Here is a 25,330-nt window from a genome sequence, read left to right on the forward strand (position 1 = left end):
TCGTAGTGTAGTTATTTTAAACATAAGAGAAAGAGAGAACTTTAAGAAATGAATATAACCACTACAGTACCATCAAAACGATGAAAAAATATTGCCGTAACAGTTGATTTTTGGGACACCACGAAACAACGATGGTGTAATTTGAAACGATAGACGTTTTCACATCTTAATCCGATATATATCGTTATATCGAACAGCCCTGTTTGATTTGTTGATTACAAATGTGATTGACGTATAAGGACTTAGGCCTGAAGTAACAATCGAAAGTATCAAGTTTGCAGCAAGTGCAAAGTTAAGATTTAACATTAAAACTTAACATTTAAAGGCTTGTTTTAGGGCTTCTGTCCCTAATTCTTTGAGTCCTAATCTTCCGTGCCTCACAGTCATTAAATGTTCATGTGTGCTCGTGGTTGAGGTTTAAAATCACTTCCAGGTGCATGAAGATTTTCAATGAGGCAGCAAAAGCGTTGGCTTCTGTCTGTCGCATTGAACTCTTGCAAAACTGGTTAGTAGGACGAAGTCTGAGATGCATTTACCATATGTTGCCTGCCAGTTCTTCTTGAAGGTTTGACTTTGCATAGAGCAATAAAGTACTCACAGCACTGGTCAGCAAAATAAAGTGATATCTTTTTCTTTCTCTCTGTAAAAGAGACAGAAAGAGAGACAATCTTGGCAACACTTAATTTTCAAAACAGCCAGACGTGTCCATGAAGGCAAGGCTACACCCTATTAAACATTGAGATGAAAAGCACTTATTAAGTTCTTGTCAACATAAATAAGTTTAGGCGTGTGCTGTGAGCCAGCAACTATAAACCAGTTCTTGGCCAGTTTCCAAAGCTGTTGTAGTGAGCAGCATTTACTCATGATCGATTGTCAGCTGATTTTTGTTTTTAAATCCTTCACGAGGTTCAGGGTTCCTCCGAAGCAGCTTCTTGTAACTTGGCTTCTATCTTTCTTATACTGCACATGTGAAAGGCCACAAGTTCCTAGAGTTCATGTAGCGGAAAAAAACACAAGAGTACAAGAGTCCAGCGCTTGTTCCTGCAAATAACACGAAACAAATTGGATACAGAGACAGAGGCTGTTGAGAGAGGACAAGCCAGACTAGATGACCATCTAGCCCTTGCAGTGTCAGTGACCCAACCAATATGCTGTTGATCTTTTTCCCTTAAATAACTCCAGTCTTTATTGCTACAGCCTTTATCAAAACCTCAGATCATGGAAGAAAAACTCTGGGTTGTAAACAGTGGGTTGTTCGCTTGATTACAGTTGCGTGCTTGTGCTAGTGTGTGCGTGAGTGGAATCTTGTTGATTGTCTGCATGAGCTGATTGGTGGTGATTTGTGCGAGGGAGGGATGGAGTGACAAAGTAAATTGAGGCGGGGAGTGGAGTTGTTGACTGCCAAGTTGTAGGCTCACTGTATAACTTGTCTGCAGCTTGCTACATAAGTCATGTTTTTTCTTGGGGCTTTTCATAGCACAAAAAGGCAGCAAAGCAACAACTAGGGTCCTCTCAAAAGACATTAATCTGAAGCTGGCACCGCTCTGAAATGATCACCTCTCACTTCGTATGTCTTTATTATGGTTTAACAACCCTCTAGAGTTGAAGATTGTTCTGTTTGTTTGGTTCTTTGTTTTCTTTCTCAATAATTAAAGCCTAAGCCTAAGCAACACAAACTTGCCTTTTAAAAAAAATAATAAATAAATTCTGTTTGGGGTACCTATTGGGACTAAATATTGGTTCACAGTATGAAGGAAAGCAGCACTGTATTCAGCTACAGCCATGCCTCCCAGTGGTGCCGCAGCATTGTCACTGCTACTGGATTTCAACATGGAAAACACGGCTACTCTCGCAGAATCCAGGCGTGTGTTTAAGAAGTTTGCAAAACAATGCCTGAGTGCCTTTTTTAATGTCTTTTTTTTCTTTTTCACAGTTTATTACTTGTGTAAAACTAAGAAATACAGAAACAATCAGCTGACATTTGTCCAGGAGGGAAATTCTAGGGCTCTGTAATTTAGTCATTTGTGTAAGAGGGTGGCAGTTTGGAGATTTTTATTTATTTATTTATTTATTTATTTATTAGGATTTTATTGGAAAACATTCCCACTCATATTTCCAGTGGCTTTGACTCTTAATTAAATGCAGCCTCTAAGCAACCTTTTAGAATTTATGAGTGTATGATGACAGAGACAAAAGAAATCCTGTCTCTTCAGCAGAAATATACACGTCTGATGGTTTAATGCTACATTCATGCAAATATTGCCTGCTGTCCTTGTTTCAGCTCAACTGTTTGTTCTTTCATTTTTTCCTCTTTGCTTCTCTCTTTGGTACCCCTCCCTTTCTCTTCTGTTCTCTGCTCCTCCCTGTCATCACCTTGGCAAAAACCCTTTCACAGGCCCTGAAACACTTAATTGACTTTTCATTGGCACAAGCTGTAATTGGCTTTTAATCACCGTTTTACATGTTTTGAAATTCAAATCAGCAGTGTCAGCTCAGAGAAAGGGGCCTCTTCAGTGCTTTGCTGTCATTCACGGATGCTACAAGAGGAGCATCTCAGTATTGATGGCATGTTTAACATCTTTCACTTGCTAAGTGAGTGAACGGAAACTTCAGGGTTTGTGTATAAGGTCCCTTCTGCAAGCACCAATCTACAGACTGAGTGATACTTGATAGAAAACATTTGGTTTCGCTGTGGCTCTTTCTGACAGGCAGCAGTTATGAGACGTTAGCATCATTTGCACAAGAACCAGGTAGATGGTGCCTTTCTTGACCTCTCTCACCATTTAATGCTAAAAGAACCCAAACAAGTTCTGAGTATCATAAAACTAATATGTCATATCCCAGTACATGCAGTGGAAAATAATGGACAGCTTAATTTATGTAACAGTAAAAAGCAAAGGTAAGTCATAAATACGTCAGCAACCTCAAAGTGTGCATTGTGTTATGCAAACAATGCTTTTTTTTTTTTGCTCTTATGGTGTCTATAATGTAACTATACAGAGAGAAATGTGTATATAGGTTTATAAACTTGCCATGGATTTGGCTGAAGGCCACGTCAGGCATGAAGATGTGCATTGTGAGCACTGTTCGATAAGTCAGGGTCAGTCTTCCACCTCCGCTCAACACTCTAAAAGCAGTTCCCACGCTCTCTGTTACCGATGGATGAGAGATGAGAGCAGCCGTGTACACTTGGATGGCATCAGTTTTACAGTACCCCTTTTGTGTGTGTGTGTGTGTGTGTGTGTGTGTGTGTGTGTGTGTGTGTGTGTGTGTTAATTTCTGTCTTTGTTCTGACCAACTGTGAGCCTGGCAGCAAAACCTGAGCCGTGCTTCAAGATGCCTGTAAACTCCTATACTTCAGCATGGCCTGTAGTTATTTGTGCTTTGCTTGGATAGCAAATCCCTTCACGATTCCCAGCTCTAACCCTTTCTCACATTGGTTAAAGAGCCATAGGAGACAAGGATTAGCATACATAAGTGTTTTTTTTCTTTCTTCACTTTCTGTCTCCCTTTCAACTTTTAACTCCTTTGTTTTTTTGTTTTTTTCACATCAACCCTCTCTCCTCTTTGTCGATTCCTGTCACTTTCTCTATTTCCTCCTTTCATTTCCTCCTTTTTACTCCTTTCTGTGTTTTCACTCTCTCCTCTCCCTGGTGGCTGAATGATCGTGAGTGACGTTTAGCAACTCTTCAGCCGCCAGGAAGGCTTTGGGAGAGAGCCCACTCTTTTTAGAGCATCCGTGATGCTCCCCAACAAATTGTGACACTAAGACGAAATGTAAGCTGGCAGCCAGCGTGTAAACCGTTCAACTCCTTAGACCCTGGACAGTTTTTTTGCTCCACTGCTGCATAAGACTTATTTCATTCTCCTTTCACATTCCTTCGGCGCCCAGCTGGAGAATGGAAAATAATATTTTTTATTTATTTTTTATTTTTTTTAACTTCTGGAACAGAGCAGAGGAAACCCTGTTGCTCGACAATCCCTCCCACCACAGCCTTTCAGCTGCTCCAGTGTCTTTCCTTGATTTAGGATGTAATTCAAAGATTTGCACTTAAATTCTTCGTTTTCTCACTCATTTCTGTCTCACCTCCACTAAAACGTTCCTTTCAGTTTTCATTATCATTGAACTGTCAGGACAAAACCTCCTTGTTGTAAATCACGGTTCTCTTTCCACCCCAGCAGGAGGGATTCATTTTCCAATTCACTTGCCACATGTGATTAATTTTGGTTGAATTGTGAGGGAGGCAATTATGATTTCAAGTAATTCATATATTACTTAACATTGAATAGTCTCCTTAGGTCATCATTCAGGCGCTATATTAACTTTAAATAATCAAAAATAATAAGACTGTGATAATGCACATTCTGAAACTGAAATGGGAACGCCGAGCATTAATATCGTTCGGGTTTGTCACTTGGCAGATTCATGTGTTATTAAACACCCAGTCAAATTTGAATGAATGGAAAAAATTTATTAGATCAAATGATTGAAGGTCTTTGCTATTTGCCAGTAGCTGATCTAATCAATCAAATGTTCTATTCTAGTTCATTAATTCTAATGTTCGAAACACTGTAAAATGCTAATGTTGTTGCTAAATCTTGATGTACATATGCCAGTTTATTATTTTTAATAGTCCCGTTAATGCTCAAAAGAATTACGTGGACTAAGTTGCCCATTTGTGCACAGCCCTAATTGGTACACTATGTGCAATTCTAGTATTTTATGAATAATACTAGCTTATTTTGAATTTGATGGAAATTCAGTTCAAATCAGCAAGTCTCACAACAGTTGGGATGGGGCAACAAAAGAGTAAAATAATAAGTGGCACTGAAATGAGAGAGCTGGAGGAACATTTTATAACAAACTGACAAAATGTCATTTAACCTAGTTAGCTCACTGGGTAAAAAAAGAAAGAAAAAAGAGCATTTTAGAGAGGCAAAGTGTTTCTGATGTAATGCAGGTTGAAGCTCTAGCATGCAGAGAAGAAGCCATATGTGACCATGATCCACGGGTCTCGGATTTGCAAGTCATTGCATTGTTTTTCTATAAAGCGCCCACACTTTTTTGGATTTGGGATGTACATGAGCAGTGCATCAGTAGCTGTGGGTTGGGATGATAAATGCTGGCAGTGAAGATGGTTTGTATGAGCTTATTTAATTGTAATAAGGGGATAATCCTTAAATTCCAGCTGGCTTTAATAAAAATTAGAAGTTCCTAATGTAAAATGGCCACAGTATGGTTTCAGTGTGGCTCGTCTGAGCTGCGCTGTCCTGGTGAATAAGGGCTAAAATTCCCAAAAATAAAATCTGTAGAAAAACCCCAAAACATAAAAAGTCACAGTGGTAGAAGTTTTTTGTGGTGCTAACACACAACACACATCAATACGACTCTTCACAAAATCAATCCATTGCTGCTTTTGATTCGGGAGAATGAGCTGTTCTGCAAATTTTGGCTTCCAGGACGGATACGTTGGACAAGGACATAGCTAGTGTAAGAAGCTGTGTGCTGCTGTACCAGTAAATGTAGTAACTGATTGAGCGGGAAAACCACAGACTTAAATGTCAATGGTAAAACCGCACACACTGTGTAAAGTGTCTCTCCCACATTAGCTCAGTAGTTCAGCAACCTCTCATATTAAGCTTCAGCAGGTCTTCTGTCCAACCCTTCGTTACTGATGACCCATTATCAGAATCTTTGTCCCTCTGAGGCTGTGAAACCAGACTGATAACGAGGCTTGCCATTTGAAAGGCCACAGTATTCTCACTGTGTCATGTCTCATTACAAACCACCACGATATTTGTTTACATCCTCTCCTGGCCCCTGAGCGCTCTTATCAAGACCTTTTTTGTAAGAGCCCCTGCAGTCCAAAACACCTTCATCAGAGATGGGTCTGACAATTTCTGCATTAGTGTGAAGTGCAGTTGCACTCTATATTTTCCATCCTCTGCTGCCCCCTCCTCAATTATTTCTTTTTCTTTTTCAGTGAGATGAGTCTTATTTCTGTACAATTGCACTGATTGTAATCTATTCCAGCTTTTTTTTTTTTTTTTAAAAAGAGCTCAACCTGAAATGAAGCCATTCATCACAGAGTAAACAGCATAGCAGAAGGGCAGGAGCAGGAGAATAAGAGAAAATGCTTGGGGTAGAGGCAACAGAAGAGAAATCCATGCTGAAAAAGCAAACAAAGCATGACACCCTTTGCCTGACAGAAGTTCGCCATCCCCTGCTCTCCTCACGAGGATGTGACATTTAAGAGGGTGGTGTCTTGTTATTGCAGGCCTAATTAACATTCCACGTTACGCCAGCTGGAGATGGACACCCTGCCAGTGCCGTCCCCCTTTTCACCCTCGTGTTTGTCCATGAAGTTCTTTGCTTTCTCTAAGTGTAACTGGCTCTCAGTGTTCCCTCATGCCCTGAGGTCTTTATTGTGTGACGATGCACACGGGCTCTGCCAATGTCGTCTCAAATGTTCCACTGTGGTCAGTCTATTTGCCATTGCCAGAGGTGTCAGGCAGTAGTAACCATGGTGACAGTGTAAGGTCTGAATTGTTGGAGGTGTCGGAGCCCTCGGGGGTGCTGCAGATCTAACTACAAGAATCTGTGGCGCCCAGTGAACTTTCTCTGTCAGGTCAGTTACCGTCTTATGACAAGATGTCGAAAGTGATTGATTTCATTTTTTTTTTTTTTTTTTTTTTTTTTATGAAGATGTATTTAAATTTAAATATATTTCTCAATATATCAAAGTGGCCATGTCTGTGGAAGTTTCTCTTTGATAGTTTTGTTTCCACCATGAATGTTATGATTGCTGATGTGATTATTTTTGTATTTTTATTTCAACCTTAAAGCTGCTGTTTTTAGAATGGGGTTTAGAGGAGAATTCCTGTCTGACCAAATCAATTACCGTCAGTTTAAAGCAGTAAACCGGTTTGTTAAATTTAAAGATCCCAAAGCAACAGTTAAATAAATGGGCGACTTTAGTCTAAGAAGACCTGCACAACTTCCAAACTGCCACGAGGATGGTTTTGGCAAAGGATTTCTCTCTGAAATAAAGTAGGTTTAAAGCAGTGAGCTGTTTTTGAAGCCTAAAGTTGACAGAGGTGAACGATCCTGTTCACTCCTGTGCTAGTGATTTGGTAAATATAGAGAAGCTTAGTATGTAGAAATATGTGAGTATTCAAGGAAATTTATATAAAAATGGTATTGACGTAAACTTGTATGCACAGCCCCCCCCCCCCCCCCCCCCGCCCCACATCAAAGAGTTTAAGTTATTACCCCATGGCTTTACTTTTCAGACCCTGAATGCTATGACCATCATGTACATGCATTTCTATAGAGATTAGACGGGGATTTTTCGGATTTCTTTTTTTATTATGTACTTTTTATTATGTACTTATGTACACAGTCGATATCACCACAGAGCTCATTTAAAATTTGAAGTAACTCTTCAAAAATGTTACACCAAAAAACAGGTTTTTTTTTTGTTTTTATTTAGTTTGGTTTGATGTTGGTAATGATCAAAGCAACGATTTAACAAAAAAAGAAAAAAAAACATCTCTATATTCACTCCCCATCCTTCAGTGATTTCCAGAAAGAGCTGAAAACATTTAGTGTGTGAGAACAAGGAGCAATCTGACATGCAGGGCAGGGGGTACAGAACTGAAAGAAAACAGAAAATTGCAGACAACAAATAGTGGATAGTGACTTTGAAGTATATATATTTTTGTTTTGGTACAGGCGCTGTACTTATTATACTTGATGCTTAGATGTTATCCTTTTTGCACAAAACCTTAAACACTCTCTTCAATGGAGAAACAGAGTGACATAATATCGGACGTTGCTGCAAAGAAAGTTAATTAACGTTATAGCGTTTATGGACCTCTTGAAAAAATGCGAGAACTCTTTTTTTTTTTTTTTTTTTCTTTTTTTTTTTTTTTCCTCCCTGCTGTTGGTCCTCATTTCAAAAAAAGGGGGGGAAGCTTAGATATGGAACAACAATTTGATATTAGAGCATTAATTCTTGAGTAAAATTAAAGAATTAGAGAACCAATTTTTTTGAGAGATAATTTCAAATACAAAGCTTGAAACATTGTTAGTCACACAATTGTCACACATGTCACACTGACAATATTGTGAAATGGTGTGAATGTGAGGTATCAATCATTACCATAAGTAGTGGTGTGTGCACCTTAACCAAATAATACAGCATGAAGCTGTGCACAAAATGTGTCCTAGAATTCTTCAAACTAGCCAAAAATACACCAAATAAATTGGCCTCCTCCTGGTTTTAGCACATGTGTATGTGCTTCATTGTGATTTATTCATCACCTCAGTGTTTGGCTACTTATCAGCAGTGCAGGCAAGTATTGAGCTTGTGGAGATGATAGAATTGTGGGACTTGCTGTGCCGGGCTGGAACAATAGACGATGAAAATAAGAGTGGCAGTGCAGAGTGGGGGTGGGGGGGCGTTGTCACTCGTGTGAAAGATGGATGCCACACAGAGCCAGGGCTGAAAGTGGGACAGCTCTCAGAAGGACAACCGGGAGACAAAGGGCTAAGACACCAAAAAGCCTCAGAATCGGCAGTCTGAGGAGATCTTTCAAGGACTGATTCCGCAGTCCTCTGTTTCAGGCATGCCAGTCTAATAAATAATAAGCATGCGCGGTTTGGTTTTGAAGTTTATGGCCCCTTCTCTGCTGTCAGTTCAAATCAAACTCCAATTTAGATTGTATTCCTCTGCGCATTTGTGCCTCTAACTGTAGTGCTTTCTCCCACTGGTAGTAAATTCCAGTGACATTTCATCGTCTTTGATATCCTTGATTGTGTACTTCACCTCAACTAAAACACAGCCTCTGAGTCTGTGCTGGTCTCTGTAGACTGTCTCCACTGATCAATTCTTCAGCCCATCTGTCTGCCAGGCTTATTCACAGGGCCGCACCATAGGCAGACGAACTCTCACGGCAGGAGTCTTCATTAAACCAATCCTCCCTACCTCCTCCTCTCCCTCCCTCCTTTCCTTTTTCTATCTCTCCACAGGCCTGGGGAAAGTTAATAAGAAGATTCGATCAGCTGGCAAACCACCCCCCCACCACCCCCACCTTCCTCGACGCCATCCTCTTATCCCAGCCATTGTCTTTGTCCAGTGTTGCTGTGACTCACTGACATAGTTGGATGCTGGTGAGTCAATAATGGTCTAACCTCAGCTGTTTTTTGATGGGGGTTAGTTCACTTAATTTGAGAAATATTGCTAACTGTTCCAAGTATCAGATGTAACTACAGCAGTATTAACGCAGCTTTATCAGTTGTAGCAAACGTTGTTCTGCCTTATGTTCATATCATAGCTTGATTAAAGCTGCTAAGTAAGTGAACTTATATTAGCTGTAGTTTCTTGTTTGTATACTGTTGGAAACTAATGATCCAAAGTAATCCCATCTTTTTCTGTGATCGGTTACCTGTAAATGAAAATCCTGTAAATAGCTTTACCTCACTTCACACCAGTGTAAATCACTGCTGTCTTGATCTTAGGGTTCAGGCTTACGTTACTGTGCATACACAGAAATAACACTGGTGTCTGTGTCGGGGCAGTATTTGTTATTTGTACCAAAGTTTTTATGTTGAAGTCGGGAATAGAAGAGCACGGAAATGGGGCAAAATATGTGAACAGCAATCTTAGTGTTATTTTCATCTAAGCTGTGTTGGAGAAGGCACATTTTTGCCGAGTGTTAGGAGGATTAGAGCGAGAGGAACTGTAAACAAAAAAGGGCTAGTAATATATGGTCATCTTCAGCCTAACAAGACTTCCCTATTTACTGAAACCATCAGAACCCTTGTATTTTATATTTCTTTCTACCTGCTGCTGTGCTGTGCTTTGCAAGGTGAGGGGGTGTCGGTTTGGCTCAGTTGTCCTGCCAGAGAAATGGATTTGCCATGATGGATGGCATCAGTGGCACTGTACAGGTCTCAGCCTGTTGCTGAATCACAGCTTTAAACTAATTTTGTGGGCACAGCAGAGCCGTTGTGCTTTGTGCCCGAGCTTGGGACCTGGCTCATCTAACAGCCCAGCTGAAGCTTGCATGCCAATTACACCCCCCCTCCAACCCCCACCATTGGCCAAGAAGAGCAGGCAAAGCAAGAAAATAAAGAAGTATCTGCTCACTTGCTGAGGCAAACACTTTGCTTTAGTGCCCTTGTAATTCAGTAGTGTAGGTAACAGCCATGCGCTGTAATATCCTGTGGGCGAGCACCGAGTTAATTTAATTATACTCGTCATGGTCACTTTCCTTCCCTGTAAAGATTGTTAACGTAAGTGTACTACTTTTATAGTCGCAATTTCTGCTTGATTCAAAACATCTCGGACATGTTGACATCTTGTTGTGATTTATAAGTAGCGTGTGGGGCTCAGATTTGTCTTAAGCGTTGAAGCTCAATGAGCACTGTTTATCCTGTGCATGCTTTGAAAAGTGATGCGAAACCCAAACTGACGAAATGTCCAAAAGTTTTTATTGATGGAATTAATTTTGCTCAAGATACTTTCATGTCACGCCCTGTTTTTAATTTTCCATAGACTGCTGCACTTGCATGTGTTTAGCTTAGATTAGAGGTTTGCTATTGTGTGGCAGGAAATGTCTTGAATTCAAGGTCTGCATCACAGCAAAGAAGAATGTCTATTGCATAGTGTTTTGACCTTGAGCCCTTTCTTGTTCTAATTACTGGTTTTGCTGTGTTCTTTAGACTTCTGTGATTCGACTTAAGCATTTCCCCGTGACATAAGATTTTGATGCAACTAGGAAGATGGTGAAGTTGTAGTTGGATTCGCAACTTGTAGGTGTCATAGGAAAAATCAAGTGCTTTCACATTGTTGGATGTCATCTCAGTCTGATATTCAGTGCCTTTATTTTATTTTTTTTAAACTTGGGATTCAATTTACTCTTATGGCGTAACAACCATAAATAATGAGCATAAACTGATTTAAATCAAAGCGCTTTTAGTCATGGTGAGTAAATGTAAACGGCTTAAAGGTGTGTTTGTTATGTTTTGGGGTATAATTAATCATGATTGTGCTCTTGACTCCAATCTCTTTGTGGGTGCTTTGCATTATTGTGCTTTTAATTTACTGTGTGAGAATTTTGACTTGGGGCGCTTTCAGAGTGAGACGCGACAACAGCAGCAGCTGCCATTTATTCTGCACGGCTCTCACCAGATTACACAGTGGCCTGCTCTGCATCCAGCAGCAACATTTTTGACATGGTCAAACTCGAGCAGCAGCAACAGAAGAAAACTGCTCATTCACGGTTCTCTACCCCCACAATGCCCTCTCTCTGTTCTCTGGTCAGAAATGACATGCGGGTAAAATAGCATGGTGGCAACATGCTTCTGATACTCGGACCTTTTTTCACACCGACATTCTGACTTGTCACAATAGGTAAAGCAAGGCTGCATAATGGTGACTGCATCCATTCAGCAGCAGTCAGGCTTCTGAACATGCTGCTTGGCTGCCATCGCTTACTGGGACACTTCTTATGCTGAGCACAGTCTACACAATATTTTTGTTTATGTATATGATGGCCAACATTTCAGATTAGATGATTAGAGCCATAAAAGCTTGTTTCTTGTTTTTTTTTTTTTTTTTTTTTCAGTCAAGCTTGCTGGCTTTCACGACATGCATGATGTCAGTGGAAAGGAGAGTCGAGCTAGAGAGTTAAGCTGTGTGTGTGTGTGTGTGTGTGTGTGTGTGTGTGTGTGTGTGTGTGTGTGTGCGTGTGCGTGTATTCTGCTTCACAGTTCCACCTACCTAAACTGGATAATGAAGCAGTCATGGAAGATTTTTTTTTTGGGAGAATAAAAAAAGTGACATGCAAGTCATTGTGCAGGGACATTATAATGTACCCCAGATATGAGAGATGTGAGAGAAAACAATCAACTGACATGCACGTTAACCATTTCCAACAAGACCCTATGTTGTGTGTGTTGGACCATAACTGGGCTGTTATTGTGCAGTCTGAACTTGGTAAGTATTAATTCCACCTGCGTTTCCTCCCCCTGTGGAAATTGTGATGTAAGAATTCTGCAAATCCACAGTTTGAAAGGATATAGGCATCATTACTTAATCGTAATTGGATCATGAATGAACTCTTATTCTAATACACTGTTTTTACAGTTCACGGTTTACCTGAAATATCTTTAAACATGAAAGCTTTCAACACGCTGGCATTTGTAACAGTTCAGGACAGTTAAATGCCAAAAGTAACATGGCGTCACCTCAAGACTGGTCTAGTCTTGAGGATGTTTGTACCTCAGTTTTAGTCAATAGTGGAAAAAGTTCTGGCAGTGAATCCAGCTTAAAAGAAATTAGTCTTAGTCACGCAAAGTATGCTGCAGTTGTGCGTCATAAGGATGCATTTTAGGGTGGCTTTACCCTATTAGAATTGGTAAAACATTCTATACTCTTAGGACAGCTTTTACTGATGGCCTGTCACGATGCAGGTAGTGCTAGGAGGTGATACAAACATTAAAGTGACAGTATTGTTCTCCTGCTATCTTTGTGCACCCACCAACAACTCCCTGGCCATCTCATCTCTCCTCCTCTTTTAGAATCAGACACAGGGATTCATGGCAGCAGTGTGTGACCTGGGACCTGTTTGGGTCTGCAATGCATTAAGATGAATACAGCCATCCCACTGTCAGATGATAAATGGCGGGCTGCAGGGAAGGCTCTTCACTATGTAAAAGAGGTGCTTGCAGACATGGCACTTTCATCAATCAGAATGGGAACCGCTGTAATGTTGTTACACCACAGAAAAGATGTACAGTCTGTTTCCGTGCAGCACACAAATGAATCCTCTTTGTCTGTTTGGATAATGCCTTTCACCCTCTGCGTTGCAGGGGACGTGATTTGGGTGCAGTGATGAGATATTTAGGTGCATAAAGTCCTTGTTTTGAGCTTCATTTAAACATAATCCCACTGTGTAATCAGCTGTCCTTACACAGGTGTAACGTCGCCTTATCTGCGCTACAATTTTTCCGTTTCGCTCAGACGGCAGCATCAAGGTCTCAATTAAAGTGACACCTGGTATCTCACATTCACACTTCCTCGCGAAACCCCAGCAGAGCTCCCTGACAGTGAGCCTGGAGCTGCTTAGTTAACACTTCAGAAACCCTGGAGATGATTTTGGGAAAGGTGCAGTGGAGTGACGGTGTGTTGTCTCTAAGGCTACGTTCACACTGCAGGCAAAAGCGCATCAAATTTGACTTTTCTGACCCTATGCGACCCATATCTGATGATGGTATGACAGTTTGCACAGCACAAATCCGATATTTTCAAATCCGATCTGGGTCACTTTCGAATGTGGTACTGAATCCGATACATATCCGATGTTTTAGAAAGCGACTGCTGTTTGAATGATCATGTCGCATTAAATCTGTCTTTTACGTCACTTACACAAGACAGACGCCAATTATCAGCTCAGGAGAAGCGCCCGAGAAGACATCGCGAACGCTTCCTGGCCATCCGGTGTAGATGTCAGTGAAACTGTTGGGAAGACAACGTTGGAGAAACGTGAACATTTTATTTGTACTGTATAATCTGCAGATTCTGACAGAAATCTGCGACTATCCTTGGAAGCACCGCTCCTCTAAAACAGCAATAAGGATCATTATTAGGTTACATTATTATGTAAATAACAAAATAGCTTAAAGCAAAAATTGGGAAACGTAAAGTCAGAAGTCTTTATATTAAGGGCCAGCAGTCAAACAATACGGTTTGCTCTGGGTCTAAACAGAGCGCGTTGTGTGTGACGTCTTCTTTTGCGCATGCGGGCCGCTTTGAGGGTTCACGTTAGAGCGCGTTTGCTGTCGCATTTTATTTGTAGTGTGAACAAGCAGACAAAACAAAATCGGATTTGATCAAAAAATCAGAATTGAGCATTAAGACCTGCAGTGCGAACGTAGCCTTAGATAAGAACAGCAGACGGGTTTATGTGGGACACGCAAGGGTGAATAGTGCAGTCCCAGGTCACTGGTAAAGAAAGCAAAAGGTAAAGGAATTTTTGAGGGGTTATTTTTATCTTTTATTTCTTGTCTTTTTCTTTCTTGTTTTCTGTTGTGATAAAGGATCCAGTGTGAATTGGGATTTGGTTGTGGAAATATTATGATTAGTCTTTAATGTCTCTGTGTTTGCGGAGCTCATTTAAGTGCCTCGGCTCAATAAAATGTGTATGTTTTTCTTTAAATTGCTTGCTAAATCTCTAATATCAGTACCCACACATATATCATTTTCACCATTTCTCAGTTCTACTCTGTCTGGTATTCTGCCTCTTCTACAAGCAGCACTTTCTTATAGCTCAGAGGATCTAATCATTCTCCTGGCTTTTGTTTTTTGTACGCTGCTAATCTCCTCCCCGAACCTACTGTATCTCTACCTCCCTTTTCTCACGTCTCTTCCATCATGTTGCTACCCTCTCATTCTCTCTGCATGTAGCCGTTGAGTCGTAGCAGTTCTTGTGGCAGGAGGTGTGGTGTAACCCCGGCTGTTTTGGCAGATAAGCCTCAGCCTGCCCACCTGCTTCCCCGCTGCTTGTCAGCCAAATAGGACTTGCACTGTCACTGACATTCATTCGGCGGCAGGAGGTTGCCTCCTCGATGGATCCGCCACAGCCGCCTCACCGCCTCTAATTTTCATGCATGAGAAGGCTGAAGAGCATTCGACTCTCCTTGAAACAAACAGCAAAAGTCTCAAAAGAATTAAACCAGTGAGTGTTAAAATTGCTCCCTGTTTCAGTTTGAGATGGATTTTACGTTTATTTTCACTCAACCTTTATCTTACCTGTGGAGATCAGAGTATTGCTTTTTTATTCTGGCTATATAATCGCAACACAGTGTACAGAGAAAAAGCTGCATTGCCAAAAATCTAAATTCTAACAGATTTTGTTGATCAGTCTGTTATTTTTTTATGATATTTTTTTTTTTAAACAAGCCTTCCAAACTTGACAGTTTCCCATTAGTCTGTATTTAGACTCCAAGTCTACAAACATGATCAACAACAAGAGGAAATAAAGGAGAAAGTTCAGTGCCAGTATACCAGCTCTAAAAGAACATTTGGGACTGGCTATTTTAAAAATATCTGTGAGGATGAAGTCTGTCATTTTAGATTTGGGGGAGTTTTACTCAATTTTAGGGCTTGATCAAAATCGGGGAGCAACACATAAAAATCAAATAAAAAAAAAAAAAAATTAAAAAAAAAATTAAAAAAATTTAAAAAAAAAAATGTTTTTTTTTTTTTTTAATTTTTTTTGTTTTTTTTCCCCCCTTCAGGAGAGACTGGTTTGACTTGTTTCTCTTGTATGCTTTTATTCATACTGCCCTTCCTTAAGGGCATTGTCCTAATTGAAGATTTTTAAGCCAATAGGTTATGCCTGTGAAACTGGATGACAGCAGCTTGGGCAAGACTGAGAACCATCAAGTATAATGTTGTGAATACAGACTGCGAAACCATATGCCTCTCAGGCACTCGTGTGAACACGGGCCTTTAGTGCTGTAATTCCCTTTAATTGATTTGTTACTGCACTAATGGTGGTTATAATATTGAGTTGTCTTCTTTGATGATCCAATCATCGCTGCTGTCAGAGAGGCACTCCTCCTTCGCTCAGGCACCAAACGCACTTCCTGAACTATGTACGCAGCTATTGAAGCCAGTTGTACATTTGTGGATTTGTAGCACTGAGGCGGCAGAGCAGTGGGAGCTATAGCTCTGTGTCTTGAGCCAAAGGAGTGATTGCCTGGTGAATAGTTGTATGGTAAAGGTCAATAAACCGTGGCTAGGTTATTGTGTGGCAGATTGAAAAGGAAATTATATTGCGGTGAAGACGGGGAGGTGTGCGTTTGCATGTACTGTTTTTATGTGTGAAATTGTGTGTAGAGGTGCAGCCCTGTGCTCTTTTCTTTCCGTCGTGAGTTTCTCTTGGCAGTGAGTCTTCCAGCTGACCTGTCAGTGTTATTCAGCCTACAGGGCTGTGAAATGACCCACCACAGGGCTCACCTGGGGCACTGCAACCTCTTTTCGCTTTTCCCTTCACACTGTTGCTCCCTAACTATGTTTTATTCCTTTTCCTCCCTGTGTTCTCACTGCTTTATATTCACTCGCCACACCTCATTCACTCTGTCTTTTCACTCTTTCACACAGACAGAATTGCTGTACTTTCTCTCTATTCTCCAGAGACTTAATGTTTCCTGTTTGGATCCTGCTTGCAAGGCTTCAATAAGAATCGCTTAATGAAGTAAGAGGGGCGATGCAGACCCCTATTTTTTTTTTTTTTTTTTTTTTTTTTTTTTTTTTTTCTCATAGACTACTGAAAATGTTCCAGGAATAGGAACAACCTATCTCAACAGCTCGTCTTGCTTTCTGTGGTTTTTGGCTGTGTCTGATGCTCTTCTATTATGTACAAGACGAGAATGCCAAGTTTTTTCTTTTCCATTTTTGTTTTGTCTTCTCTTCTGCTGCAGTAAATTTATCCCCTTATCCTCACAATACTCAAAACACACCCTGCTCTACCTGCAACTTTGAAGCTTCAGGTGTTTTATTGTGTGAGGTTGATTTGGGGAGCAAATCCATGTTGTTCTGGTCCAACATGCCGGAGCACTGTACTTTTGCTCTGATGGTGAAGAGATGGATGATTGAAAGAGATTAATCGTCATGGAGCAGACATCAGTCAAGCTGACAAATGGCAGCCGCAAACTTGGAAAGCCATTAGCGGACCAAGGCGGGAGTGAAGCCCAGCCAAGCCCTGCTGATTTCCATGAGTCTCCCTTCTAAAGCACAGGCCCGTGCCAGGCCGCAACACAGTGGTGGGTGTGAGCACCACCTCAGGTCCCTTCTGGCCTTTGCTGCTACCAACCAGTATGTTGACATAGGGTTGATTCTCAGCCATTAACGAACAAACGCTCCAAAGAAACATGAAGGAGTTAGTCCATCATTTCACTTACCTGTCATGACTCAGGCAAAGAACTCACGTGAGTTGAAAATAAGGGCGTTGACTGGCGTTATGTCTTACTGCTTAGGGTTTACAGTGTCAGCATTAATGTTGTGATTCAAACGGATTCAGATTCAGACAATTTGAACAAAATAAAATAAGATGATGTTCCAAACTGATATTGAACATTTTTTGCTGAATGTGTCAGTTTGGAATGGTTTCGATTTTGATTTTCACTGCACATATTATGCAAAACAACTTTTTTTGAGCCTCTCGTACAAAACCAGGTGAGAGGTTAGCTGTTCTGCTTTGACTGCACTCCACAGAGAAGAAAATGTGTGGTAGACATCAGCGAGTGCTGTGTTTTCTTTTTCTGAGTGCTGTGTTTTCTTTTTTCTTTTTGTTTTAGCAGCTGCTTTTGTAAAGGAAATAGCTTTTTTGTTCAAACAGAAATAAAGAGTCACTTGGGAGGGAGGGCAGATGAGGGGTGGGGAATGGGCTCGTATAAACACTGTGCCAGAACTGTTCTTCTGCAATTAATGTAAACTGACACCGAATCTACTAAAGAGTGTTCAGAGTCGTATTTTGCAAGTTGTTTTAAAAAAATGCATCAGAGTGAAGCAAAAAAAAAAAAAAAGCAAAAGTGGATTAATGCAGCATTAAAAAATAATTTACCCTATATTAGCAAAGCATTAGGGCCAGAAATCTCTCTTAAGTTACTATAAGAAATGGCAATGTGGATGCAAAATAGACAAGAACAATGAAAGTCTCTGGCAGTGAAGTATCTGATGCTCTAGTTGAAGGGAATACCTTATCTTGCAGACAATGTTCTGGAATGTATCAGTGTTGTGTTAAATGGCGTACAGGTGGGGAGAGAATGTCACTCTGCAGGAAATGCCATGAAGCACTTACAGAGGTAGCATGAGGAATGTGGTCAAACTGTTGCTCAGACCAGCCATCCAGTTGTTGATGGGGGGAAGATGCACTTTAAACTGAAAACAGCAAGAAGCCCCCTCACATGGATAAACATTTGGACTAAATTTATTTTGTAATTTATTCTGTGACGTCACACAACTTTGGAACACTGCAAAAGGGCATTGAGTAAGTAATTTTCAGCTTTTTATTCGTCTTGTCTAAAACACTTTGGCTACAGACAAGTCAGTCGTTAGTCTGACCTCAAGTCAAAGTCTCTTTAGAATGGGATTGATTACAAGTTGAAACACTGTAACCGCTCGATGGACAGACCTCAAAATAACTTGCAAGGACGTATAAACGCTAACATAATAAATGATATTTGATTGTTTTTCATGCAGGCTGCTCATTTAAAATAATCTGTGTATGAAACTTGTGATTGATACTGGGTATACAGCATGTAATTATTACTTTTTTCTTTCCCAGAAGAAAGATGACAACTATGAAGGAGTTGAGCTGATATCTTTGTCTGTTGCTTGGAAATACTGGAACTGTGTCATGTTGCTCATGCAAACATGACCGTGTGATCGACACGACCGTCATGCCGATCACGCAAACATTAATGTTCGTGTGATTGACATGGCACAGTGCCACCATTTTTGATTCCTACAGCTTCTTTTCTGTTGAAACCAAAAAAATTTTTTTGTATTTCTTTATCTTTTTTCCCTGCAGTCTCATGCTGATCATGCAAACGATTGCAGATTTGTGCAAAAAATGGTGGCACTGTGTCACGTTGATCACACAAACATTAGTAGACCTACATCTACTAACCTGTTACGTGATCAACGTGACACAGTGCCAACTTTTCAGATATAGATTTGCCATTGTTTGAGTGATCAATGTGACACTGACATTTGTAGAAAAGAAAAAACAAACAGATAAGAACTGCAACAGAGATAAAGGTAAGGCGTGTTGGCATTCCAACAGAAAAGAAGCTCTAGTTGAGCTGCGGTAGGAGTAAGGTATATGCACAAAGTGTCCTCCAGCTGTGACCGATACTGCAGCCACGTTTCTTAGCCTGTGATTCAGCAGATAATATGATCACACAGAGTGCAAACATAAAATCGTATTAAGTTTATTAGAAGCATGTTTTTAGCGTGTGGCTCTCAAAGAGCTTTGTTGAAATCACTGAGATGGCACTATATTTCGTAAACAAATATGTGACTCTATGCTTGCACAAAACAGAATTGGAATGATGATAAAACACTGGGAAGTGGGGACAGAACTAAAAAGGGAATTGGATGATATAGAAAACGGGAAAAGAAGGAAAAACAAATGGACTTTGATCTTAAGGCTATAGGTTGGAGTCTGTGACGAAGCATCCCAGTTGAACGCTCATACTAAGACAATTTTAAGGAAGTGGACTTAAAAACTCACTTTTGTTTTTCAGTAAATGGATTCAATGAGTCATTTAGGCCAAATACAGGACAATCAATGTGTATACTTGGTGCCTTCAACAATAAAACAAATCTTTAACTTCAGTTTTTACAAGCTTGTCACACTGAGATTGTGTGTGAACCTTACCTTTTACCTTTGTTACTCTGACATGCTCCCTTTTTGTAGGATTTTAGTTTTAGTCTTTAGTCTTATAAGCTGTTGCATTTGTTATCTCTCCAGGAAACTGCAGACTAGTTATAATATTGTCAGTCTGTGGGTGCCTGTTGGAAGGATTTTGAAACAATATAAAATTTAATTTACTATCGGAATACCTTGTTTGCTTTAGAGCTCCAAACACCTGGAAACTGGCAAACGTGAGCTTAAGATTGTCGGAGGGGAACCGGATGGCGTTGACAAGGCAACGGGAGCTCATTATCTCATCGTCTATGCTGGTCCACGGTGCGCCATTGATGGGTGCCAGAGGAGAGTTTCGAGCAGACAGATGGGGTTGAACTCTGCATTTCACGCAAAAGACGAGTGAGCTGGGATAACAGCGTCCACAGAAATGACATGTCGGTGTTGTAATCCTGGATTACCTGTCTGCCTTGCTCTACTTCACTGTTCGTGTTGCACGTTCCACATTAGACAAGATGACAAACAGTGGCTAAGCCTGAGCTGCTGTGAGACTATTTGATATGTATTGTCAAGATACAACATGTATGCATTTAAATTCAGCTATCTAACACTCCTTACCCACACGTTTTCTACTGACCATTTTTTGAAATGATGTCTGAAAAGGACAGGTAAGCCTGAAGCAGTTAAAGAAGAGGGGAAGGCGGAGATGCATCTGGACCCATTTGAAATTACTGCTTGTCTGATTTCTTTTTTCTTACTTTTCTGTTGGAAGTGAACATACAGCACTCAACTTGCAGCAGGTGGTTTACGTCATATCTTCCAGGAGTGAGCTATTTAAGTTCTAAAAGATTAAGTGTTGGACTATGGCTAAAGCTTGCAGCATAAATCCTGGTGCACAATACACCAGCTTCCTGAGCAAGAGACCTTCTGAACAATAAAAATTTGTTTTTGGTCAGGTAGACCAAAAAAAGCGACTGAAAGTCACGAATATGAAACCACATAGTGAGCATGAATTATTTACTACAATTTAAGAGATTTTAAGTTAACAAAGACGGTCAAATAAAGGTAGTTTTATGTGGCATGTTCAAGATATTTTTATTCCTTTTTTTTGGATATTTTCAGGCGTTCTTTTGAATTTTCACTGAGCTGAGAAATCGGTGCACACACCAACCAGGCTGACAGCTTTGGCTTCTGTTTTTGAGTTCTGGTGCATCTTCCATTCCAGCAATGGTTATGACAGCTGAAGCATCTAATTGGCATGGAGCTGTGGTCATAAAAGTTTTCCTTTATTCAGACTAAAAACAAGAAGTTTTGTGTCTCGAGCCTATTTGTTAGCATAATTATGTAGCTATGATGCGTATTACAGGAATTAGTTTTGCGTAAGGTCTGTAGGGAAACACCTGAATTGAGACAGTTTTCTGACTAATTATGTTCATGCTCACAGAGTTTTACCTTTGTGGGTACAGATTGTGGAGGACTCTGGTCATGTCACAGCCACAGGAGCCTGCAAAGCAAAACCTCTAACAAGTAACCCATGCCTTTGTTCAATTCCCATCCACAGTATTTTATTTCTAGAGTGTAACAACTTCTATTCTGAGAGTTTGAGAGCTGTTTACACTTCTGTCTCTCAGCAGCGAGGCTTTCTTTGCAGGATGTGTTCTGCTGCCAGTGTTTACCAAGGGATGCGCCTTGTTTGCAAGAAATGAGTGGGAGAAAGAGATTTAGTGTTTTTCCTGTTCTCGATTTGCATGATTTTAGTTGGAAGCACTGTGGCAGCCGGCAGAATCTTAGACACATTTAGTTGGCACAAATAATCACAGCTCTTAGTGCAGGCAGAGACTTGACATCTTGGATTCCTTCAATCCTTTCAATAAAGCTTTTTCATCATGTATATTATATCCAAACCCCTAAGATGAGGAGTAGCTGTCCTTAGGGGCGAAAGAACAAAGATGCATGAAAACAATCGTGATTATTAAAAGCTCTAATTGAATGTAACAAGTACATTTTATGCAAATATTGACCTGTAATGAACTTGACATCTTCTTTCAGTCGCTTCCTTTGGGGGTCATAACAGCGAATTATTTGCTGCCATCTTACCTTGTTCCTGGCATCCTGCTCGTTCACACAAGCCCTCTGCTGAATGGCCCTATGCAGCTTAGTTGCTTATTTTTATTCCTTTTTTTTATTTTAAAAACTACATATAACAAGAACCTCTTTTTGTGTGTAATCCTGTTGAATTTATGCTTCTTTGAGTTTTAATAAATCACTGGAGCTGACAGTATAGCGATGTCACAGCTGGTACTGAGTCAGGCAGTTGCATTACTGTAGGTTAAAGGCTTTTAAAAAAGAGGAAAGGAAACCACACACATACAATCTGAGTTTTGTTTTGTTCCATTTTATATGTATTGTCTGAATTCTGGGGGGGTTTGGACTTTTTTTTGAGTTCTTTATAATGATCTGTGTGACATTTGCACGATCCATAAGTGCTCGTATCAGACTTGGGCATAAGAGCATCAAAGGAACATTTGCCTGTTGTTCCTTCACAGTTGTTTAAAGCAGTGGGCAGTAAATTTAAAAAAACAAAAGAATAAATCAAAAATGCTCAAAAGGAAACATTGGTCTTTTTTTGTGAATAAAGGATTAGGACGGTGTAATTAGAAGGTTCAGAGTTCAGTAGGGTGGAGAAGCAAATCGATTGCATTTGAAAGTAAAAGAGTAGTCAACTATTGTCTTTTAGATGGGAAGAAAACTTTGAGAAAACGGAAAGGATCAATGTTTTCTCTCTGTCAACATATACGGCTATATGGGGACTCATCTCATGTTATTGCTATTTCTTTGTCAGCTCACATGATATTTACTTTTGCGATTTTTCCCATTTAGTTGTCAAAGTTAATGAAAGGATGGAGAGATAAAGCAAATATAACACATCAACAAAGCAGAGCACAAACTCATACTGTTGTGTGCACTGTACAGCCAATAACACGGAGTTTCACTAAGGCAAATCAGATATGAATAGACATTCATACTTCCGAACTGATGCCTCACTTGCTGTGGGAGGGAGACAATTGATGTAATTGTGAAGAGGAATGGTGACAAGATGTAAAAACAAAGGCACTCTGTCACAAACACACACAGAGACAGTTTTGTGTATATTAAAGCTCAGAGAAATGTATTTGTGCCTGCAGAGGAAAGTATTTGTATTCTTGTTTGCATAAAAATGAGTTGAGGCATTTATAGTAGGGGCAACTGAAGAAAAAGCGCCTTTCAATATAATATGCTCTTTAATAAAGACACAGGTTGGCAGATTGGGAGTGTCAGTGCATGTGGCATACAGCCTCTTCAAGTGATTTATGAGCACACCGCTAGGCTATTACATTATGGGCCCGAGTCCTATTCAGTGAGGGTGATAAGAGCAGCCCACCTCTGTTGAAACACTGCAGGTACAAGCGTTTTGTTTTAGTGGAATATCACTAGTTTTTGATAAAGGAATTAAGTATGAGGAGAATCTAATCATGTTGTCTCTGCTGCAGCTGTATCTCATCCATTAAGTTAGAGTTTGTGCTTTTGTCCTTCAGAGTTTGCAGAGCATGTTCGAGGGAAGATTGCTTGGAATTGTTTGCATCTTCATTGAATTTCAAATTGAAGATCTCTTTTTAGTGTGTAAACAATGTCATGCATCAGTTATACTTGCATGAAGAAGAAAAAAAGGCAAAAAGCACATTTTCTAACCTGTAGAGGACTGGTTTCATTTACTCTGGAGAAATGTCTTTAACTCATAAGAACAGTGAGGGAAAACATGCAAGTCTGCAGTTTCTTGCCGCTCTGTGTGGCTTCGGATTTGGCCCCGCATTCGCAGAGGGAGAAAGGTGAGAGGCCAGCACGGCGAGGTCAGAGTTGACGCCGCAGTCGAAAGGCCAGTTGTCAACCTCCGGCGGAGAGAAAAACAACGGGGCATCAGCTAGAGTGGTTTGGAAAAAGGACGAGTCAGGGTCGCTTTCAATTAGCACAGCATGCTGTCATAGCAGTGAGCCACCGAGGCAGCGAGAAGGAGGTGAGAGGTAGCTTTGGGCTTATGGAAAGAAGAAAAAGGAAAGCAGCTACAAACCAAGATTGACAGAACTAAACATGGAAAGACATGCACTGAGGCAGTTGTTTTAAAGAATGGATAAGAAAGAGCTTCCTCTATGGCTTGTGGTGTTACAGGTTCCTAACCCAGAGGCCTGACGGTAACAGTCTGTAACCTTTGCTTGCTCAAACCCTGTGTGGCTTCAGTTTTTCCTTTTTCTTTTTTTTTGTCCCGCTCCAAACAAAAAAGTGCATCCTGGCAGCGATGGCACAGTAAAGTTGGTAAATAACATGTCAAGAGTTCTGAAGGTGGCTTAAGTTCAAAAGACTAATCATGACAGTTTCTGCATTGTGCATGAATTTGTTGGTTGTATTGTCCTTTGGGATGATGTGTCAACAGATTTCAGTTATGGTAGTCTAACAAAGCTCCGTCTTTAGACATTTGTTGCTATAGCAGTGGAGTCAAGCATAAATGAACTTTGTCAGATACGAGGAACTGTCTCAGAACTGCCTCCCAGCAGGATGGAGGAGTGGAATAATTAATAGGTCTAATATTCCACTTCATCCTGACAGCTTCTCGAGAACTCATGTGTGACAAGAAAGCGTAAAGACCCGTCTCGCTGTCAAACAGGCTGATAAAGATGAGTCTTTTTATGATTCATGACATGAGATAAGAAGCACAAAAAAGCAAGCCCTGTGTTGGCGAAGTGCATCACTGGCAGTCCAGCTGTGATGTCGATGGCATTATGTCAGATTTGTGAGATGGATATGGACGACTGCACTGTGGTGCAGGCTTTCCTTGTAATTTTGCAGTTGGGCCAAATGCATGTTTTCGACAGGCTTCTAGAGAATAAATCATTTTTTTTTCTTGTCATTTTTTTTTTCTTTAAAATCAAAAGTGGCACAGTTATTGCACTGAACGTAGCAATGCATGCTGGGACTGTTCTCCCATGAGCTTTGTGAAAACCAGCAGAGCACGATATGGCTCTCCATGGTCTGTTGGTGTAGAGGCAAGCCGAAACAAATAATACAGCTCCCTATTTGGAAGGCATTATTCCCACAGAAGTGTGAGGCTATTTATGTTGAGTGTGGGCGTGTATAATGAGTGTGGCCATACCAATGTGCCAATTAGTCTCATACATGCATGCCTGCTTTGCCACTTGTTGGGAATTAAGATGTGATTTTGACAGAAATAACTGCAGCTGTGATGTCGATCGTGGGCTTGGATTATGTGAATTTTTTTAAGCCTGATGCCTGCTTTAATGAAAGATGGTTTTCCAATAAATTTTAATATTTGGATTAAAGTGCTTCAGAAAGACTGTGTGACTGTGTGAGACAGTCGGACGCTGTTAATTGAAAGCAAGGATAATTATTATTATTAAGAATAACATCTCCCACAGTCTGCCAGATGGGTCCTGATCAATTTTACAATAAATACGCCTTCAAACAAAAATGCATCACATTCATCTTGTGGAGGTTACACTGTGACACTGAATATCACGAAACTGAGTTTTACTTTGAGTCCAAAATGTGAGCAAAACCAATTTCAGCCCAAAGTGACTTGGGGCAGAAATTAGTGTTGTGAATTTAACTGAATGCTGTGCGGAAGAAAAGATGGCGGTAAATATATTTGCCTAATCATTTAGTGACTTTACCACTCACACTACACAATGTGTGTAACACAACTCAAGGCTTTGATGTGAGTTTTATTAGTTTTATCTCTAAAGGACAGTTGGGAGATTAAGTGTAACTTAATCTCTCCAAACCTCTGTGCCTGTTGGCAAATGGCAGTTTTCTGCAACACTAGCATTACCCTCAT

General features: G+C 40.4%; 1 protein-coding gene across 8 annotated transcripts in view; it reads left to right on the forward strand.

Annotated features, from left to right (window-relative positions):
* Nucleotides 1-25,330, forward strand: part of sema6cb (semaphorin 6Cb) — a 150,689-nt gene that overhangs the window by 32,283 nt on the left and 93,076 nt on the right. For 5 of the 8 annotated variants that reach the window (XM_080897276.1, XM_080897282.1, XM_080897283.1 and 2 more), the window contains exon 3: nucleotides 9,035-9,175. The exons of 1 other annotated variant lie outside the window; for it this stretch is intronic. The gene's annotated coding sequence lies outside the window, so the exon portion shown is untranslated. Of the gene's footprint in view, nucleotides 1-6,425; nucleotides 6,630-9,034; nucleotides 9,176-17,909; nucleotides 18,064-25,330 lie in introns of those variants that run through there. 2 more of the 8 variants (XM_080897278.1, XM_080897279.1) reach the window with 2 other exon arrangements.

This window comes from Rhamphochromis sp. 'chilingali' (genome assembly GCF_963969265.1).
Source record: "Rhamphochromis sp. 'chilingali' genome assembly, chromosome: 11".
NCBI lineage: Eukaryota > Metazoa > Chordata > Actinopteri > Cichliformes > Cichlidae > Rhamphochromis > Rhamphochromis sp. 'chilingali'.